Source organism: Myotis nattereri (genome assembly GCF_964212035.1).
Source record: "Myotis nattereri genome assembly, chromosome: 4".
In the NCBI taxonomy this organism is placed as follows: domain Eukaryota; kingdom Metazoa; phylum Chordata; class Mammalia; order Chiroptera; family Vespertilionidae; genus Myotis; species Myotis nattereri.
The window spans coordinates 50,262,082-50,281,089 of NC_138079.1; the positions used below are offsets into that span (position 1 = coordinate 50,262,082).

General features: G+C 36.7%; 1 protein-coding gene across 4 annotated transcripts in view; it reads right to left on the minus strand.

The window, feature by feature from the left end:
- CETN3 (centrin 3) overlaps positions 1 to 19,008 on the minus strand; it is a 606,464-nt gene that overhangs the window by 462,802 nt on the left and 124,654 nt on the right. The window contains exon 7 of one of the 4 annotated variants that reach the window (XR_013995870.1): positions 1,223 to 1,283. The exons of the other annotated variants lie outside the window; for them this stretch is intronic. The gene's annotated coding sequence lies outside the window, so the exon portion shown is untranslated. The remainder of the gene's footprint in view (positions 1 to 1,222; positions 1,284 to 19,008) is intronic. 4 annotated transcript variants of the gene reach the window in all.

Sequence of the window (19,008 nt, forward strand, 5' to 3'; positions counted from 1 at the left end):
AAACTGCTAAAGACCTAAGCAGATATTTTTAAAAGAAGACATACAAATGGCCAACAGGCATATGAAAAGGTGCTCAACATCACTAATCGTCAGAGAAATGCAAATCAAAATCACAATGATATATCACCTCATACCTGCTAGAAGGACGGTTCTCATAAATAAATAATAAATAACAACCAATGTTGAAGAGGCTGTGGAAGTAATTTAAGCCCTGCACACTGTCAATTGGAATGTAAAATGGTGTAGCCACTACGGACAACAGACCTTTACCTCTGGTACCAATGCATCTATAGTTTCTCCATGTAGTCACAAAAAGGAAAGAAAAAGCAAACTAGATCAACCTCATTTTAGAATTTGTAAATAACTCCATTTCAATTTAGTCAGGAAACATCCCTGTCCACTGTTATTTCTTTTCCACAAAGAAATAAGAATATTGTCTTTCCATTATGAGGTCCGTGTGGCTCCTAGAGATAAATTGGTGTCAAAATCTTCAGACAATGTTCCTGGTAAAATTACTCCCACCATGGCAGAGTTCAAGCTACCAATGCAATATTAGTCAGCTATGAAAATTCCTAAAAATATAAAAATTGGCTCTGGTGAGTCAATGCCTGAGGACTTCAGCACACCATATGAATATCCAGCTTATTTTACCTATCTCTTGTTATGTATGTGATAAAACTTGTTCCTATTGAAGTAATCATTACCTACTCACAAATGATGAAATATATTGAGATTCCATTTCAGGGGGAGACACGATTGAAGGAGTTTCCCCAACCAGGATTCTACCCTTATATGTCACTTGTCCCTTTCTGGTCCCTTATAGGAATCCTATTAGCAATTTTATTCCCTTACTCTTAAGACAAATTTTAACCGGTGATTTTGATTTGGGCATATTTTGTGGTATTATAATGTGCCAGATATTGTCAGATTGCTAGTCCTAGTTCTGCAGGCCCAGGAATTCTACAGCCTGTGAGAACAGACCACTGTTCATGACTGAGCACTGCCATCCAACAGCGGCAGTGCTGTAGGGGAAAGGGCTAGAATGATATCCCAGAATCCCTCATTAGGAATTACAATGGCAGAAGAATATTCTGCATCATAAGTTACAAGAGATCAATTATATGACCCTCTGAAATTGAGTGTTAAATCAATAGTGGATTTTATATAATAAAAGAAATCATATTTTTAACACATTCTTTTTTGAGGTCAGGAAAAGACTCACAATTCTCTTGGATCTTATGTACCAGGTAAGTTCACCCATTCTCCGTGAGCATTGGAGGAACCTTAAGAGACAGAGGAGACAGAGGAAGGGCAGACATGTAATATTTATAATTTTGTAAGATTTAGTTGTAATCAGTCACTCCATACATCTTTCAATATGTCCTTTGAAGCATCTCCAGACATTTTTAGCAGGTTTTCAGATAACCTCTTGGTCATTAGTCCCCAAAGAAATATCTAGTTATAGATAGTAGATGGGTATCACCCACCTAATAAAACAGGAAAAAGATATCGAGGGAAAAGATCACCACTCAACTATATTTAAAACAGAGATGAATTTATTGCAGGCTAGGAAAGCGCAAAACACAGTCTTTCATACAAAGCAAAAAAAGGGCACAAGTTTCTTGAACAAAGCAAAATCCTGATCTTGAATTGGGTTTGGCAGGAGCATGGAGTGTAGGTATTGGCTGACTTTCAGAAGTATGAGTAACCAACGCAAGATCCCTGCTTATTGTTTGGGAAGGGTTTACAAGCAGTTTTGTGGCAACTTGGAACTAGAACCAAAGAACAATCATTCTTGTACTTCCTTTCATGAACTTAAAGAGCAGGATTATTTTAGTCTCAGGAAAAAAGTAGGGAACAGTAATTCTCACTGTCAAGTGTAGACTTTCTTATAGATGATATCTTTCTATTACATTACATGTTTATATTTGTTGTATCAAGAAATTAATTTTCACTTCATTAATAAACACTAAATGTTATCTATAATAATAAAGGGATAATATGCTAATTAGATCCTATGTCATTCCAGACATCTTTCTGGACGAAGCCGGGGCTAGAGCAAAGCCACCAAGGTCCTGGGTGCCTGCCTGTGGCCAGAGGGAAGCCGCCCGGGTCCCAGGTACCTGCCGGCAGCTGGAGAGAAGCTGCCCGAGTCCCGGGTGCTGGAGGGAAGCTGGTGCCGGCAGCCAGGGGAAGGAAGGCCTACTGTTTCGTGCATCAGGCCTCTAGTTTACTAGTAGTAATATGATAATACATTGTGCTTGTGTAATTAATCAAATCTCTAACCATACAAATCTGGTGAGAGAATAAACCTGATCTATAAAACCAAAATTAAAATGTTAAAACGTGGACAACTGCATGTTATAGTTTGAGGATTTTTTTTGTCCCATGTTTATCTACTTCCAAAAATGGAAATTTGGGAATTAGCTAGATTTATTCAAATTCTAATTCTGTGATATACTAGATGTGTAACTGTAAAAAGAAATCACATTTTCTTCATTAACAAAATGAAGATAGTATTAACTTTCAATACTGTGAGAAGCAACATATAGAAGAAATGCCTGCATTCATATACAATACATTGTTGAAATTATAAAGAGAAATGGGATGTGAAAAAAAGTATGATAATGTTCCATGTCATCATATCTATAAGAGTTGTTGATAAATAATAATGATGATCACAGTGATAATAATTATTATTATTACTAGAGGCCCAGGGCACAGATTCGTGCACCCGTGGGGTCCCTCAGCCTAGCCTGCAGGGATTGGACCAAAACCAACTCTCCAACATCCCCTGAGGGGTCCCAGATTGCGAGAGGGTGGTTCTCAGGTGACGCACCCCAGAATCGGGCTCCCTCCTCTCTGGTTCTGGGTGCATTACCCACGACCGCCGCTGCCAAATAACTGCAGCTCAGCAGCTCCTGTGTTGAGCATCTGCCCCCTGGTGGTCAGTGCACGTCATAGCTATTGGCTGGTTAACCAGTCGGCCAGGCACTTGGGCTTTTATATAGAGAGATTGTAAAATTATTATTATCATTATTAAATAATTATTATTAAAGTCCAGAATTACACTTTGCAATATATTCTCATTCTTATATATGGTCTTTATCTATATTTTCTCCACAACTGACTTCACAGGTTAAGTTGAGACAGAAGTTTTACCACTTTCAGGACATTTAATGATTTCCAGTTATGCCTTAATTGTACCTAATTTATGAAACCCACGTTTATTAAGACTAGTAATAGCATTTTTACTTTTCCATTTCCATAAAGCAGTCAGAGAAAAAATGTAATAAAATATTCAAATCCTTGCACTAATTGCCAAAGTGAGCAACAGTGCCAAACTCAAATCACTGACTAGGAGCCATGCTGCCAATGCACAGTGCTCAAAATATCCAATTATCAACTAGGTGCTGATGTTGCAATTCATTGTGGAAGAGATGCTGCACTGTCTCATAATGTAACCATTAACCACATGGAACTATTTAAATTTAAAATAATTAACATCAAATAAATTTTTAAATTCCTCAGGCTCACTAGCCATGTATCACGTGTGGCTAAATGGCTAGTATATTATACAGTGTAAAGAACACTTCCCAACAGCACAGAAAATTCATTGAATACAGCTGGTCTAGAGACTTTTCAATGTGTAATGTTTGTAAATGCAATTTTTTTTAATCCTGTCAATTCTGTACTCATTTTATTTCATCCCTTTCTTTCCAGTCTCACAGTTTTTACCTTCCAAGTTTAGCATCTTCATGATTTAGCTATTACAATAACCTGTAAATGGTCTCACTGTTTCTAGTCTCTTCCCCAGTTAACCTATTTTATAAAACAAATGATTAATTTTTTCAAGCAATGCCTTTTTCCACACCAAAACTTTGTCTTCACCTTGCCTGGCTGGTGTGGCTCAGTGGTTGAACACTGACCTATGAACCAGGAGGTCACGGTTCGATTCTTTTTTTTTTAATTTTGTTTTATTGCTTAAAGTATTACAAAGAGTATTACATATGTCTCCTTTCCCCTCCCCCCCTTGACATTCCCCCAGCCTCCCCTATCCCCAGTGTCTTATGTCCATTGTTTATGCTTATATGCAAGCATACAAGTCCTTAGGTTGATCTCTTACCCAACCCCCTTCCGCTCCCCAACCCTTCCCAGCCTTCCAGCTGTAGTTTGACAGTCTGTTTGATGCTACTCTGCCTCTGTATCTATTTTTGTTCATCAGTTTATAATGGTCTTTACTATCCATAAATGAGTGAGATCATGTGGTATTTTTTTTTTCATTGACTGGCATATTTCACTTAGCATAAGGCTCTCCATATCATCCATGCTGTTGCAAATGGTAAGAATTCCTTCTTTTTTACAGCAGCATAGTATTCCATTGTACTGTAGATGTACCACAGTTTTCTAATCCATTCATCTGCTGATGGGCACTTAGGCTGTTTCCAGATCTTAGCTATGGTGAATTGTGCTGCTATGAACATAGGGGTGCATATATCCTTTCTGATTGGTGTTTCTGGTTTCTTGGGATATATTCCTAGAAGTGGAATCACAGGGTCAAATGGGAGTTCCATTTTTAACTTTTTGAGGAAACTCTATACTGTCTTCCATAGTGGCTGCACCAGTCTGCATTCCCAACAGCAGTGCATGAGTGTTCCCTTTTCTCCGCATCCTCTCCAGCTCTTGTCGTTTGTTGATTTGTTGATTTTAGCCATTCAGACAGGTGTGAGATGATACCTCATTGTTGTTTTGATTTGCATCTCTCGGATGATTAGTGACTTTGGGCATGTTTTCATATGTCTCTTGGCACAGTTCGATTCTTGATCAGGGCACATGCCCGGGTTGTAGGCTCAATGCCCAATAGGGGGCATGCATGGGGCAGCTGATTGATGATTCTCTCTCATCACTGATGTTTCTATCTGTCTCCTTCTCCCTTCCTCTCTCTGAAGTCAACAAAAATATATATATTTTTAAAGTCTTCATCTTGATTATGGTATATGTACCAAGGAAAAGTGTGTAGTTCATAAGAATCTTGCATGAATTGGCTTCTTTCCTTCACCTACAATGGGATTCCCAAACCTATGCAAGTCCTCTGCTCCACCACAGATATCAGTTCATTGTACCCTAGTTATGCTTTGCCCATTTCCACTTTTGCTCGAGCTATTTTTCTTTATACCTAGAAATATTCATTTATAATATTTATAAGTTAGGCACAGTATGAGATTAACAATAACTAATAATAAAATAGGACAAGTATAACAATATACTGTAAAACAAAAGTTATGTGGATGTGGTATCTGTCTCTTTCAAAATATGTAGTATACTCACCCTTCTTTGTCATGTGAGATGATAAAATGTCTCCGTGATGAGATGATGTAAGGTGAATGACATACACATTTTGACACATCATCAAGTTACTACAACCTTCTGGCGATAGGTCAGAATGAGGATCATTTGCTTCAAGTGATCCTCGATCAGCGATTTTCAACCAGTGTGACACGGCACACTGGTGTGCCACAGTAATTTTTTAAAACATGCAATACCTGACTATTTAATCAGGGGAATTGACATCTTTTCCTTTATATTGTCAAATTTTAAAAAGATGATAACAGCCAAAACAACAATAGCCATCCAGTGTGAATGAATCAAAAGTATACCTATTTTTTGTCAGATCAGCAAAAAATATATATTTTTGATGTGCTGCAGAATTTTAGTAATTAGTTTATGTGTGCCATGAGATGAAAAGTTTTGAAAATCACTGTCTTAGATCACTGAGCCATGATGATGTCAATGATTAGATGTCAGAAGCAGAAGATGTCAATGGTTGGGGAAATCTCATATTTTCAGACCAAGGTGGACAGCTGGTAATTGACACCAAGGATAGGTGGGAACTACAGTACTTGAATGTTATGTCATAATCCTATCAAATCCAGTTTAAATCTGATTTTATCCATACAGCTGAACTTAACCAACTCACACCACAACTATCTTTAATAATCCATGTCAGTGATCTCTTAGAGGATAGTCCTCACTGACGATTGTGTTTTATGATGTTCAAGTCTTCATCTTGATTATGGTATATGTACCAAGGAAAAGTGTGTAGTTCATAAGAATCTTGCATGAATTGGCTTCTTTCCTTCACCTACAATGGGATTCCCAAACCTATGCAAGTCCTCTGCTCCACCACAGAGGATCTAAGAGATCACTGACATGGATTATTAAAGATAGTTGTGGTGTGAGTTGGTTAAGTTCAGCTGTATGGATAAAATCAGATTTAAACTGGATTTGATAGGATTATGACATAACATTCAAGTACTGTGGTGTCCCCACATTCAAGACATTTACAACCTGTTTTTTAAAGAAAATTATATACCCATAAACAGTACTGTGGGAGTATTTTTGTATATCCTACATCTACAACACATCTTTCATAAAATATATTTTTAAAAATAACAGATTCAGATTTTATCAGGAAGGGAGTAAAAAGGTGGTGAAAAAAATAATATTTCTTCAACATAAATCTGGATCTTCACAAACCCTCAGGGCTAAGTATTATTAGGTCCATTTTACAGATGAGGTTCGGAGAAGTTAAGTAAATTGTTCTAAGTTATACCTTATTAATGGCAGGTCGGAGATTTTAATACAAAACAAGTCCTAAAGCTCATGATCTTTCAGTTCAAAGGCCTATCTCCTTCAAGAAGGAACCTATGCCTTTTCCTCTAGATCCAGTACTTTGAAAAAAAAATACTTGTAGCACATAATCAAAAGTTATCTCTACGATTTCAATCTTCCTCTGTCCCTTTAAACATGATCGCCAAGAAGTTTTACCCTGTCATCTTATTAAAGGCAGGCAGGTCCCATGATTTTCTAGTCTCTTGTTTGTAATAGAAATTCCTATGGTCATCTTACTCCATCATTCAGAAATTATAATATTTAACCCAATATATTAATTAACCCTTTAAACTCCATCCATAAGCAAGACTCTCCCCGCTGCTCTTCAACTAAGGCTGGCCGCAGACGGGACGCCTATCTTCAGGAATGAAATACGGTCTGTTTCTTCTCTCCTTCCCTCACGTTTTTCTCTTTCTCTCTTTCTTAATAGCTGCTGTTTCTTGACCTTCCAGGATCAAATGTGTGGTGGGATGCAGAAGAGGTGACAGAGACAGGAAGTTCTTACTTGATTGTCATGAGAAGGGACTATGTCCTTCAGCCTGGAAGACTCATTCTCTCATGGGTGCTTTTACAGCTTCTTCGGAGATTTCATGCTGGGCATCTGCAAATGCAATTCCCTTGTCCAAGGCGTGCCTTACCTCTGGCTGGCTGCCCATAATCTTTCTGTGGCTTCTAACCGCAGTGACATACACCTCAGCCTCTTACTCTGGTCCCTCCACCCTGATATACTTTCTTCTTTTGCCGAGTCCCATGTTTAAAAGACTTCAGGCTAATGTTTCTACTGAATTTTCTACATGGCTACAATTCATACTGCTTTGGCCCCCAACTGAGGGACATACAGAAACGTTCCAGATGCAATTCTTTTCCTTTAAAGAATGGTTTGACTTTACTCAAGTGTGGATCAGATATTGGTCCACTCTGTTCCGAGTTATAAGGAACACACATCTAGTTCTCTAAGTTGAACTGTTCACAAGATTCCAATCACTGAGTTGAGGAGGGTGATACCCACAGCATTTAGAGGCCTCTCTAAAAACTTTCCTCACCAAATCCTGCTTTCTTGTTCTTCAACCTGGATTTCAGTCATCTCTCTGGTTCTTGGTTAAGGGGTCACTTTCCTAATTCATTCTTCAGTATAGCCCCCAACATCTTCATGCCTCAGCCAAAGTGAAGAGAGAAAGAGTCCCGTTTTAAAGTGCAATTGCCTCAGAATATAGTCTCTGGGTTATGGATTGTATTGATCACAGAGTGGTGACTTATTTCTCAAAAAAAATATACATTTTACATATATCAACATACCCTGTATCCTTTCAGTAGCCAATTATTTTTTCATAGTGACATAATTTCTTTACTTTTTTTCATCACTCTATAAATCACATTTAAGACCTTCCAAGTACATAATTAAATGTTTTAAATTTCATCTCGTGTCACCCCTGGTTTTCTCTCTTTATGAGCAAAAAGTAGATACTGTTTTCTCTGTCTTTAATTTCAAATAAATTCCTAGTCTTATTGCAAGTAGTAATCTTCACTCATCCAGTTGTCTTTCACAAACAGAGCAAAGCAGAATCTGTTTCTAAGTTAAACAAAAAGCAGAAATCAGAATGTCACATTATAATTGGCATATCCCAGATATAATCAATATTGCCTTTTGCAAGTTCCTCCCACAGTTAAAGTAAACCCTGGTTAGTGCTGGCCAAATCTTGACTAATTTGGCTTCAAGTTATTACTATACTTAATATCTCTGAATCAACACTGATGACTAAGATAAAGGGAACTACAGAAATGATCAGTCTTCAATGCAAAAACTTTTTCACTTTGTGCCAACTATTTCTGGTGCACCTGTTTTATGTTCAGAGTGGGAAGAAAATAAAAAAAAAACATAGCCAATGTTGAAAGAGACACAATGTTTTAAATATCTCAAAATAGCTCAAATACATAGCATTGCTTCTACTACTTATTCAAACTACAACACTGCTTAAGCATATGTGTAAGTCAGGCATGCAAATAAAAGAATTACCTACTCACATTCCACCTTACTCTCCCAGATTCCAGTTTCTTATCTTAAAATTGATATTGTACTAAGTAGAGGCAGAGAGAATGGAGCAATTCATGGAGTTTTCATGGGATTTTCACATACAAAGAGGTAATGTGAGAGGAATTTCAGAATTTCTGCTATTGCCTTTGTGAGGAGTTCTAGAAATAATGTAACCAAGCCCTGTTTTTTTTTGAGGGAAACCTCCACTCTTAGTTCAAGTATATTACACTGGTTATACTAACATTAACAGTAGGTAAAGGTGCTGTGATCTGAGTCCTAAGAAACCGAGAAAAATAGACTTTATATTAACTAGTCATTGTTTTCCAAAGTTGTAAATCTAGAACAATGAGAGGCTCAGAAATTGGTGATACGGAAGTATTTTATTTTATTTATTTTTATTATTTTAAATCTTTATTGTTGAAAGTATTACCTATGTCCCCTTTTTTCCCCATTGGCCTCTTCTAGCCCACCACCACCCCCTGCCACAGGCCTTCACCATCCTATTGTCTGTGTCCACTGTTTCTGCATATATTCATACAAGTTTTTTGGTTGATCTCTTCCCTCCTACCCGCACCCTCCCTTTGAGATTCGACAGTCTGTTTCATGCTTCTATGTCTCTGGATCTATTTTGTTCATCAGTTTATTTTGTTCATTACATTCCATATATGAGATCATGTGATACTTCTCTTTCTCTGACTGACTAATTTTGCTTAGCATAATACTCTCCAGGTCCCTCCCTCCATCCTGTCTCAAAGGGTAAGAGGAGAAAGTATTTTAAAGAATTATGAATGTCAATAAAGCAATATCATTTGGCTGGAGAGCCCATACTAGGAAAGTGGAAATATAAAGCCATGTTTTAGATTCATTCCTTCGACCAATTTTGTTGGTGCCACAGGTCCTCCCAGGCCTCAGGACAAAACACAGGTTAGATGCATAGGTGAAGATTGAGACTCACATCTGTGCAAATCAGGTATGAACTATGAGTAACAAGATGAGATTAAAGCCAAGTATCAATCATTAAGGAATGAAAAGGTTGTAATGAGACTAGAAGGGATTCAAAACTGAAGAGACATCTCAAGCATGCATCAGCATCAGGAATGTGCTCTGTCCACACAAGTTCCCTAAATTAACCTTTCTTGTTTTTCCTCAAGTAATTTCATTTTCCATCTTTACTCACTGCTTTATCTATTCATTAGGCCCATAAAATTTTTAAAGATATATTCCCTGTATCTTGAATTTCCTGACACTCCTACACTTTCTATACTGCCCTCTACACTGCCATCTGAGTCTCCAGTCTTCTGTCCTGATCACTAAATCTCAACTCAATGAGTCTCTAAATCAGGCACCCATCTCCTGACTTGTTTGTCTCTTCTAAAACAAACACCAGTAAACATCAGCTTACATAGAGTTCTTTTGAATTTTATGTCAGAATCTTCTAGGGGGTAGTGGGGGGGGGGGGCGTTTTTGTATAACCTTGAGTTTTTGTGTAATTTAGGCAAATCACTTAACCTCCTTTTGCCTTAATATCCTGATATGTAAATTGAGGTTAATAAGAGAAAATTAATCTCATAGAGTTGTGAAGATTAAATGAACAAATATAGGTTAAGCAATTAAAACAGTGTTTACACATAGTAAGCACTATATAATATATTATTATTACACTCAATTTCGGAAGTTATATTTTACAGTCTAATTTGGTTTTTAAAGGCAATAATTTCAACTATACTTAGTAAAACACGCTAACTGCCACCTAATTAGAAAACGTGCTGATTATACAAATATAAACATACACTATAAAATTCTAGAGTCCCTCAAGACAGAAGAAACTGGCCTATTTCCAATGGAATTTGCTACAATACCAGAAGCCCGGGTGACGTAGTTGGCAACAGTCACTAAGTAGACATTGTGCTGGCCCTTGCATTCGTTGGGGTTTTGGTCCAACTAAGGCACAGATAAGCCCTCCAATTTGATGGCATTATCTCAAGTTCACTCCAGGTTGAAAAGCCATCCACTGAGCTTTCTAGAAGCTTTTATTTTATTGAGAAAATGGCTCATCATTTAGGCAGTTGTTCTGTGCATGCCAAATTACTACGGACTTTAAAGCCCAGAGAAGGTAAGAAAACTATTTGTCTTATCAGCATGAAAATTAATTCAGATAATGTTCAATTCCCCACACCCTACCTCTTGTTCTCCAATCTGTGCTTTAATTAGACTGGTGAGGAGGAACCAAACAATAAACTGAAACCAGTCATGAACCTCATTTCATTAAGCCCCTGGCAAGCTTCCTTATTAATTGCCTATCCAACATCCCTTTCTTGAATGATAGCTCATCCAGTTGTGCAAATGTCCAAAATAGAATTCTAGTTATATGGTTGAGGCCCCTATACCATGTTCCATACATCTCGCTCAGATTCTCACCAAAGGGGCAGGTATATCCCAAGTAGTTTATTTCAGCAGTTAAGGTTGGATGTAAGAAGGAAACATGACCTCTGCAGAAACAACAGGACTTAAATCACCAGGAGGGAGATGGTTTAAGGAAATGCTGGATCCCATGTTCCCACCACAAGCACCGGGGAGATTTTGGCCTTTAGGTGGGCTGCGGAGGGAGGCAGGGGCATGGGTTGTAACAATAGTAGAGTGGCCAAGAGAGAAATACTGGGGGCCAGACAACAGTCATGGATTTCAATAGCTGTTTGGTAAGACAAAGATGTTTTACCAAAACTTTGGAAAGGAAAGCCAGATCTTAGACAGTAAAACAAAGAAATATGGGTATTCAAAATACAAAAATGAAAGATTCTGTCCTAATACTCTTCCCTTTTCTCTTTTCCCTCAGTGTGTCTCATTCCTTAACTAACCATAATATGAACCTACATTTTTGCATGATTTATGAAATTTATATTTTCCACAAGAAAATAGATTGAACTGCTTGGGTATAGAGGTTTGGGGGGTTTTCTTTCTTTTTTGGATAAATATTATTGGCCCTCCATAGAAAATAAAAAATACCTACCACTTTGAGTAGCTACTTTGTTAAAGCAATAAATTGTATAGCACAGTGACCAGTTTTTTAAAAGGACATGCAATTTATCTTAAGAAGTTAGTTGATTGAAGATGTGAATTAACTAATAGAAAAATTAGTCATTTGGCTGGTTCACTCAATCAGAGTTAGTTATAAAATTATAGAGGCAAAATAATGATTTCATTGACTAGCAAAGAATATTATCTTTGTTTCTCCCAACTGGTTATTTTTTAAACAAGAGATTTCAAAAGCATCTCTAATGTGCTTTTGTCCTTCCTTTAAAGAATATTAATAAAAAAATTAAATCATTTTATATTTGTATGGGGTATTTGGGTTTTCATATCATGACATTTGACAATCGCTATAATTTTTTAATGGAGATAGAAAAGCCGATGTTTATTCAAATTTAGTAGGTAAGGAAATGCAGACTCAGAATTTGTTAAGATTCCTAGTATTCATATAGTTATGATTGGCAAAGCTAGTATTCAAGGCAGGATCTTCTCACTGCAAGTTTAGTGTATTTCCTCTATACTAGGGGACTTTAGTTAGAACCATCAACTAAGGGGGATTACAATTTGGCCAGTGAGTCTGCAACCATGGAAGAGATAATGCCATGATAAAGTGCAATACTTAGATATTCTATCTTGAAATAATACGCTTTCATATTATTTTAAAATATGAAAGTCTAAAATAGGAAGATAATGTACTTTGTCTTTGTTAAAAAAAAAAAATCCAAGGCATTACTTTCAGTTCTAGAGACCAATTTTCAAGAATTATATTGACAGAATATAAGCAGTGCTTCTGATATTCAAATGATACAAAAAAAAATATTAACAGAAGAGGAGGGTCAACTAATTCCTCTACTTCATACACAAATATAGTGAACCATATTCAGAATAGCTTACTGCAACCATAAGATTTCAGTTTTTTGAAGTGAAAGCCTATGTTAATAGGCTGGGTATCCTCAACTCTTCCATCTTTCTTGGGTCAATCTCCTCTACATTTATTTTTTTTTAAAATCTCATTTCACAATATAGTGAATAGAAAATCCAGTGTCAACCCCACTCCCCAAGCATCCTCAAGGGTCTCTGCTGCATTATTATTCTCCTGCTCACCCAACTGACCCAATTTTGAAACACAGTTGTCCCTCGTTTTTGTGGTAGATTGGTTTTAGGATTCCCCATAGATACCAAAATCTCAAAATGCTCAACTCCCTTATATAAAATAGTGTAGCCATAGCTGGTTTGGCTCAGTGGATAGAGTGTCAGTCTGAGAACTGAAGGGTCACAGGTTTGATTCAGGTCAAGGGCAGGTACCTTGATGATAGGATCCCAGCCCTGGTCAAGGGCATGCGGGAGGCAACCAATCGATGCGTCTTTCTCACATCGTGTCTCTCTCTGTCTATCTCTCCCTTCCACTATCTCTAAAAATCAATGGGAAAAAAATCCTCAGGTGAGTATTATAAGTAAATTAATTAATTAATTAATTAATTAATAAAATGGTGTAGTACCTTGCATATAGTTAGTCCTCAGCATCTGCGATTGGTTGAGTCTGCAGACACAGAACCAGCGGATACTGAGGGCCAACTGCATGGCTATTTTTTCCATCAATTCTCCCTCAGTACCAATAATAAAAGGCACTAATGAATTAAAAGCAGTGTATGAAGTAGATTTTAACTACAGGTCAAGTGTAATGTATCTGAAGATAGAAGGTAATAATACATGAAAGCATCACGCCAAACAAAAAATTAAAAATGCTTTCCAGACATCCCTCCTCCCTAAGTGCTTTTGCTATCCCCACCACATCAATTTTTCCCCCCACATGCCATATTTTCTCTTCAGGCACTCCTGCCTTACAACTACTGGTTTCTCCCGTATCAGTTGCCCATTTTACCCTCTCCCTCTATGAAGCCCTTGAAAACACATTTTCTCATGCAGACCAAGTGAGCCCTCCCTCACCTTCCAGACCACATCCTGGGAACTATCTTTTCACACTCAAATAGCCCAATTATTTGCTTTGCTAAAAGAAGAAGAAAAAAAAGTTCTCTCCAAAGAGCAATGTGATTAAAACTTTTGGAATAACCTAGTTTTTCTCCGATCACAAAAGTCTTGATTTTTATCTTAGAAATTCCAGAATTTCTAGTAGAAATGTTTTATTCTACTCTATAAAGTAACCATCTTTGATATGAAGTATTGTTTTAAGTGACTTTTCATCAAGTAAAATCAGTACTCAGAATACATTCATAGAGAACAATTAAAACAAATATGTGGAAGTTACAGGAAAATAGTGTTTTGCTATTTGTTAATGCCTCTAATCTGCTTTATTGGTGAATATAAGCAAAACTTAGTTATATTGATTATTACAAATAATATCTAGGTAAGAAATAATTTTGTTCTAAATGTAGTCTTATCTAATTGGGTATGCTAATGATCATTAATTATGCATGTAGAGTTTAAGAAAAATAAAGACAGCCTTTAAATATCCATGTATCAGCTGATTCACACAGAAAAGTATAATAAGCTCTGTACAGAAATTGTGTATTTGGGAACTCGGGGTAAGGAACCTTCAATCTAGTAGAAATATCCTTTTCTGTGAACCTCAAAAAGTGTTTCACAGAAGTCTTCTTTATATCACTCATCATTATATGGTGTATTATAATTCTGCCAGGTGATACCAACAATTTTAATTAAGGAATACTTATACTTTTGTTTCCTAACCCTGCAAAGCAAATGGTAGTTATGAAATCTAGAGTATTCCATATTCATATCCTTGACAAGGTGAAAAACGGTTAGGTGCAGATAGTTTTCTTGTAAGAAAGTCAAGTTATCCTCAAGATTTTATAAGCCAAGTTTCCTTAGTATAGACTTTTTTATTCAATCAACCAACATTTACTGATTATCTACTAGTACACTTTAATGAATACTAATTAAAATTCATAATTAGATATTTATTTGTATCATTTATCAATTGTATTGCTCTAGGTTGTAAGCACTGCTAGGAAAGGAGCTGTGTCTGTTCTGTTGACCACGGGGTCCACTGTGCCTAGCTCAGTGCCTGCTACATATGAGGGATAACAAGGATGTAATGTGCTCAGAGGGACCTGGGCTGGACTCCTATTTTAGAAATGTTTAGCATATATTAGACATAAAATTGCTATAAAACATTCATAACAAAGACTGAATTCTATGAAACATCCCCGTGTGTATCCAGTTTTATGCCCTAGCAAGTCAATTCCCAGCTATCCAGGTGAAAAAAATATGAAATTACGATGGAACTGGTGGCACTAGTATTGAAGGTAGCAGTGATCAGTGATGTTGGCAAGAATGATAAAGAGAAATTCTTATGTTTTCCTACTTACCACTTTCTGTACAATTCCAGTAACTTCTTTTGATGTTCAACTTTATCACAGCTGAGTTCTAACTGCTAAGCATATAAACTACAGAATGTACAATCCTTCTCTTTGAAAACCATAGGCAGTTTTGACAATACATTTGAATTCATTAACCTCATAACTCTCTTACAAGTCTGTATTCACAAGTATGACAATGATTAAATTAATGAGTTAATCATTCCCTTATAGTTACAGTCTTCCTTAATTAGTTTATTTAAATTGGGGGGTGGGAGGAAAAAGGGGAAGTATTTTCATAGTGCCAGATAAGAACTCTGAAGGCTCTTTTTATTTTTGAATATGCAGAAACATAGACATCTTTTCAATACTGTTTATTATTTTTAAGCTACCAAACCCTACTAAGCCAATTATCATATTTTAGCAAAATATGTCACTTGACAAGCACTTCCTACATGCCTGGCCTGCAGAGACCATACCCTTAAATTGGGCCCAGCAGGGAACCAAAAAGGTCAAGGAATATGACTTGTGCTTTACAGGCTTGCAAATTTGAAGTCTGCTAGTCACCTAACCAAAAATTTAGAATCAGCTGCATCCCCTTATAGGGTTTTAGTCCACATGTAACACTGTTCCTAGGTCTTAAAAGAGAGTGTCAGAATTTACTCTATGAATTGGACCAGGCCCCACAAATGCTCTATCATTATATTAGCCCAACATTGTTTTAAAATATTCTCAGCATTTTAATTTCCCTTTCTTGTTAATGATTTTAAAAGCTCTCTCAAGTGACCTTCAATAATAGCTAGATGACAGTCTCACATTTCCTCACTTCAATAATTTCTGTCTTATCAGTGCACTTCCAAGTTTTAAAATATCTTTGCCCCTCTCCTAATAGAATACACATCACTGGGATGACGCATACTCATTCGGTACCTTTGGAGTTCAAGAATCTTTCATTTTACATCCCAGTGTCTGGAGCACAAAGGTAATTCAGTGAAAGAACACCTAGCTAAAGAACTGGAAAGATGATACTAGAGATTCATTGAGGTACTTAAGAAAGTGATTTATACACAATTTCTCTTTCCACTTCCACTCTCCTCCACTCCCTAAAACATTTCTCAGTCTCTGCTTCTACAAGTTTGACTGTTTTACATACTTGTATAAGCGGAATTATGCCGTATTTGTCTTTCTGTGACTGGCTTATCTCACTTAGCATAATGTTCTCCAGGTTCATCCATATTGTTACATATGGCAGGATTTCCTTCCTTTTTAAAGATGAATAATAAAAGCAAAGAGTGGAATGGTGATTGCCAGGGGCTGGGGGAGGGGAAAATGGGGAGTTGTTCAACTGCTATGTAGTTTCAGTTATGCAAGATAAGTTCTAGAGACCTGGTGTAAAGCATATTGCCTGCAGTTAACAATACTGTATTGTACACAGAAAACTATGGTAAGTGGGTAGTTCCCATGTTAAGAGTTCTTATAATAATAATAACAATGATTTTTAAATTTCTTATTCCCTCTTTTTCCCCCCACATATCCCCCACCTCCTTTTCTCTCTTATTGTTTTTCCTTAACTATATCTTCAATTCCTCAAATAAAAAATCTTACCAGGTTGAATTAATTATTTTCTTTCCACTACTTTTTAATCAAACTCAAAATATATTTCAATTTAAATACTTCTAAGAATTTTTTTTAACTATGCATTAGTCTCCAGGACCCTAAAATAATCAAAATTAGAACTCTATGACACTGTCATTTGGAAACATAGAAAAGAGATTTATTTTTCTTTACATGGTTTCTTAGATATTATCTAATTATTTATACATTTTTACAAATTTGTTTTCACTTTACAAATGAGAATATTAAGGCCTCCGTGAAAGTGAATTGCCTCACACCTGATAGAGTGGCCATTATCAACAAGATAAGCAATAACAAGTGTTGGAGAGGATGTGGAGAAAAGGGAACCCTCATTCACTGCTGGTGGGAATGAGGATTGGTACAGCCACTATGGAAAGCAGTCTGGAAATTCCTCAAAAAATTAAGAATAGAGCTACCACATGACCCAGCAATTCCTCTCCCAGTATATAACCAAAAAATTCGAAACCATGTATTTGCAAAGATATATGCACCCCTGTGTTCATTGCAGCATTATTCACGGTGTCCAAGACATGGAAAAAAACCAAAGTGTCCTATGATAGAGGACTGGATAAAGAAGATGTGGTACATATACACAATGGAATACCACTCAGCCATAAGAACAGATGAAATAGCACCATTTGCAACAACATGGATGGACCTTGAGAACATTATGCTAAGTGAAATAAGTCAGTCACAAAAAGCCAAGAACCATATGATTTCACTCATATGTGGGATATAAAACTGAAACTCATGAACACAAATAGCAGTGTGGGAAGGGGGTTTGGGGGAGAAGGAAGTCCTATATATGGTGACAGGAGAAGATTTGACTTTGGGTGGTAGTCACATGGTTCAATATACAGATCTTGTAACATAGAAACCCACACCCGAAATCCAAATGTTCATGTTGACCAATGTCACTCCAATAAATTTAATTTGAAAAATAATAAATAAATATAAAAGTCATCATTATAAATAAAGCTTTGTAAGAGTAGGAATTTACTAAAAACTGTATTCTTTTTGGAAAAGACCAATGATCCCAGAACTTCCACCCTTTGGTCTCACCCTTTGTTGGGCTTCTACTTGGCTCAGATTTTGGCCATAGCAATGGCGAAAGGGTTTTCAATGTAGCTCTGAGATCCCTAATAGGAACAAGGGGAAGAAAAGATAAAAAGAGGGTAGGGGAAAGAGAAACAAAATAAGCAAACCATTCTGTCATTTAGTTTTTGATTTGCTTTTCCCCATAAATATTCCAAAAAACAAAGAATATAAGAATTATATGTAATAAATCAAGAACATTATTCTGAAAAGTAAATACTGAACCACGTCCAGCACAGCCAGGGGTGTACCTGAGGAGGGGCAGTGAAGGAGTAAGGAAAACAGACAGGAGGATACAGTTGGGGGCAGGTGGATCACTGTGCCTGGATGAGGAAACAGTGACACAGCCTGTAAGCCGAAGCTTTATTTTATAGTCAGATCACAAAAGGCAAGGGCAAGATGTTTACAATGTTCTTGCGAGTTTCAAATCTGCTTCTTTCCTGTTGTTGCCATTCTCTGAACTCTATCAAGCTTTGTTTAGGCAGCACTTGCTGCACCTCCTGCAGCCCACATCCCTTAGCTACTTAGGAATGCAGGGTTGGACTATAAGGTCAAGCTTACAACCATAGCCTTTAGGCTATAATTGTGCTGGGAGGGCTTTGCCCTCTAAACTGGAACTTGTATGTGGCTTTGCCACAAGTCAGTCCAAGGCTTGAACCTGTCCGAACGTTGTAGCCACTCTCCACAAAATGCTATCTAGCACTTTTCATTTTAATACAAAAGAATAATTTTATATTGTTTACAACTGTTGTTTACTTATATTATTTATATTCTCTCTAATATTGTTTTCAAACTAGATTACAAGCATCTTGAAGGCAGAAACCTCGACACAGGACTCATATATACTGCTTAGGAATCATACTGCACCAAGTACATATGTACTTGAATGTTGAGGTGAAATAGAATCAATCGTTACCTAAAATTTTAGTGCCATAAGAAGGAAATTAAATATTTCATATTGGATTTAGAAGGGATCAATTTACCTGTATTTCAGTAAATTATTTAAAAATGTGTTTTAGACTGATGGTTGCTAGAGGAGAGGGGGTTAGGGGACTGAGTGAAAAAGGTAAAGGGATTAAAAAGTACAAATCAGTAGTTACAAAATAGTCATGGGAATGTAAAGTGCAGCATGAGGAATATAGTCAATAATATTGTAATAACTATGTATGAGCCAGGTGGGTACTGGAAATATCAGGGGGAACACTTTGTAAA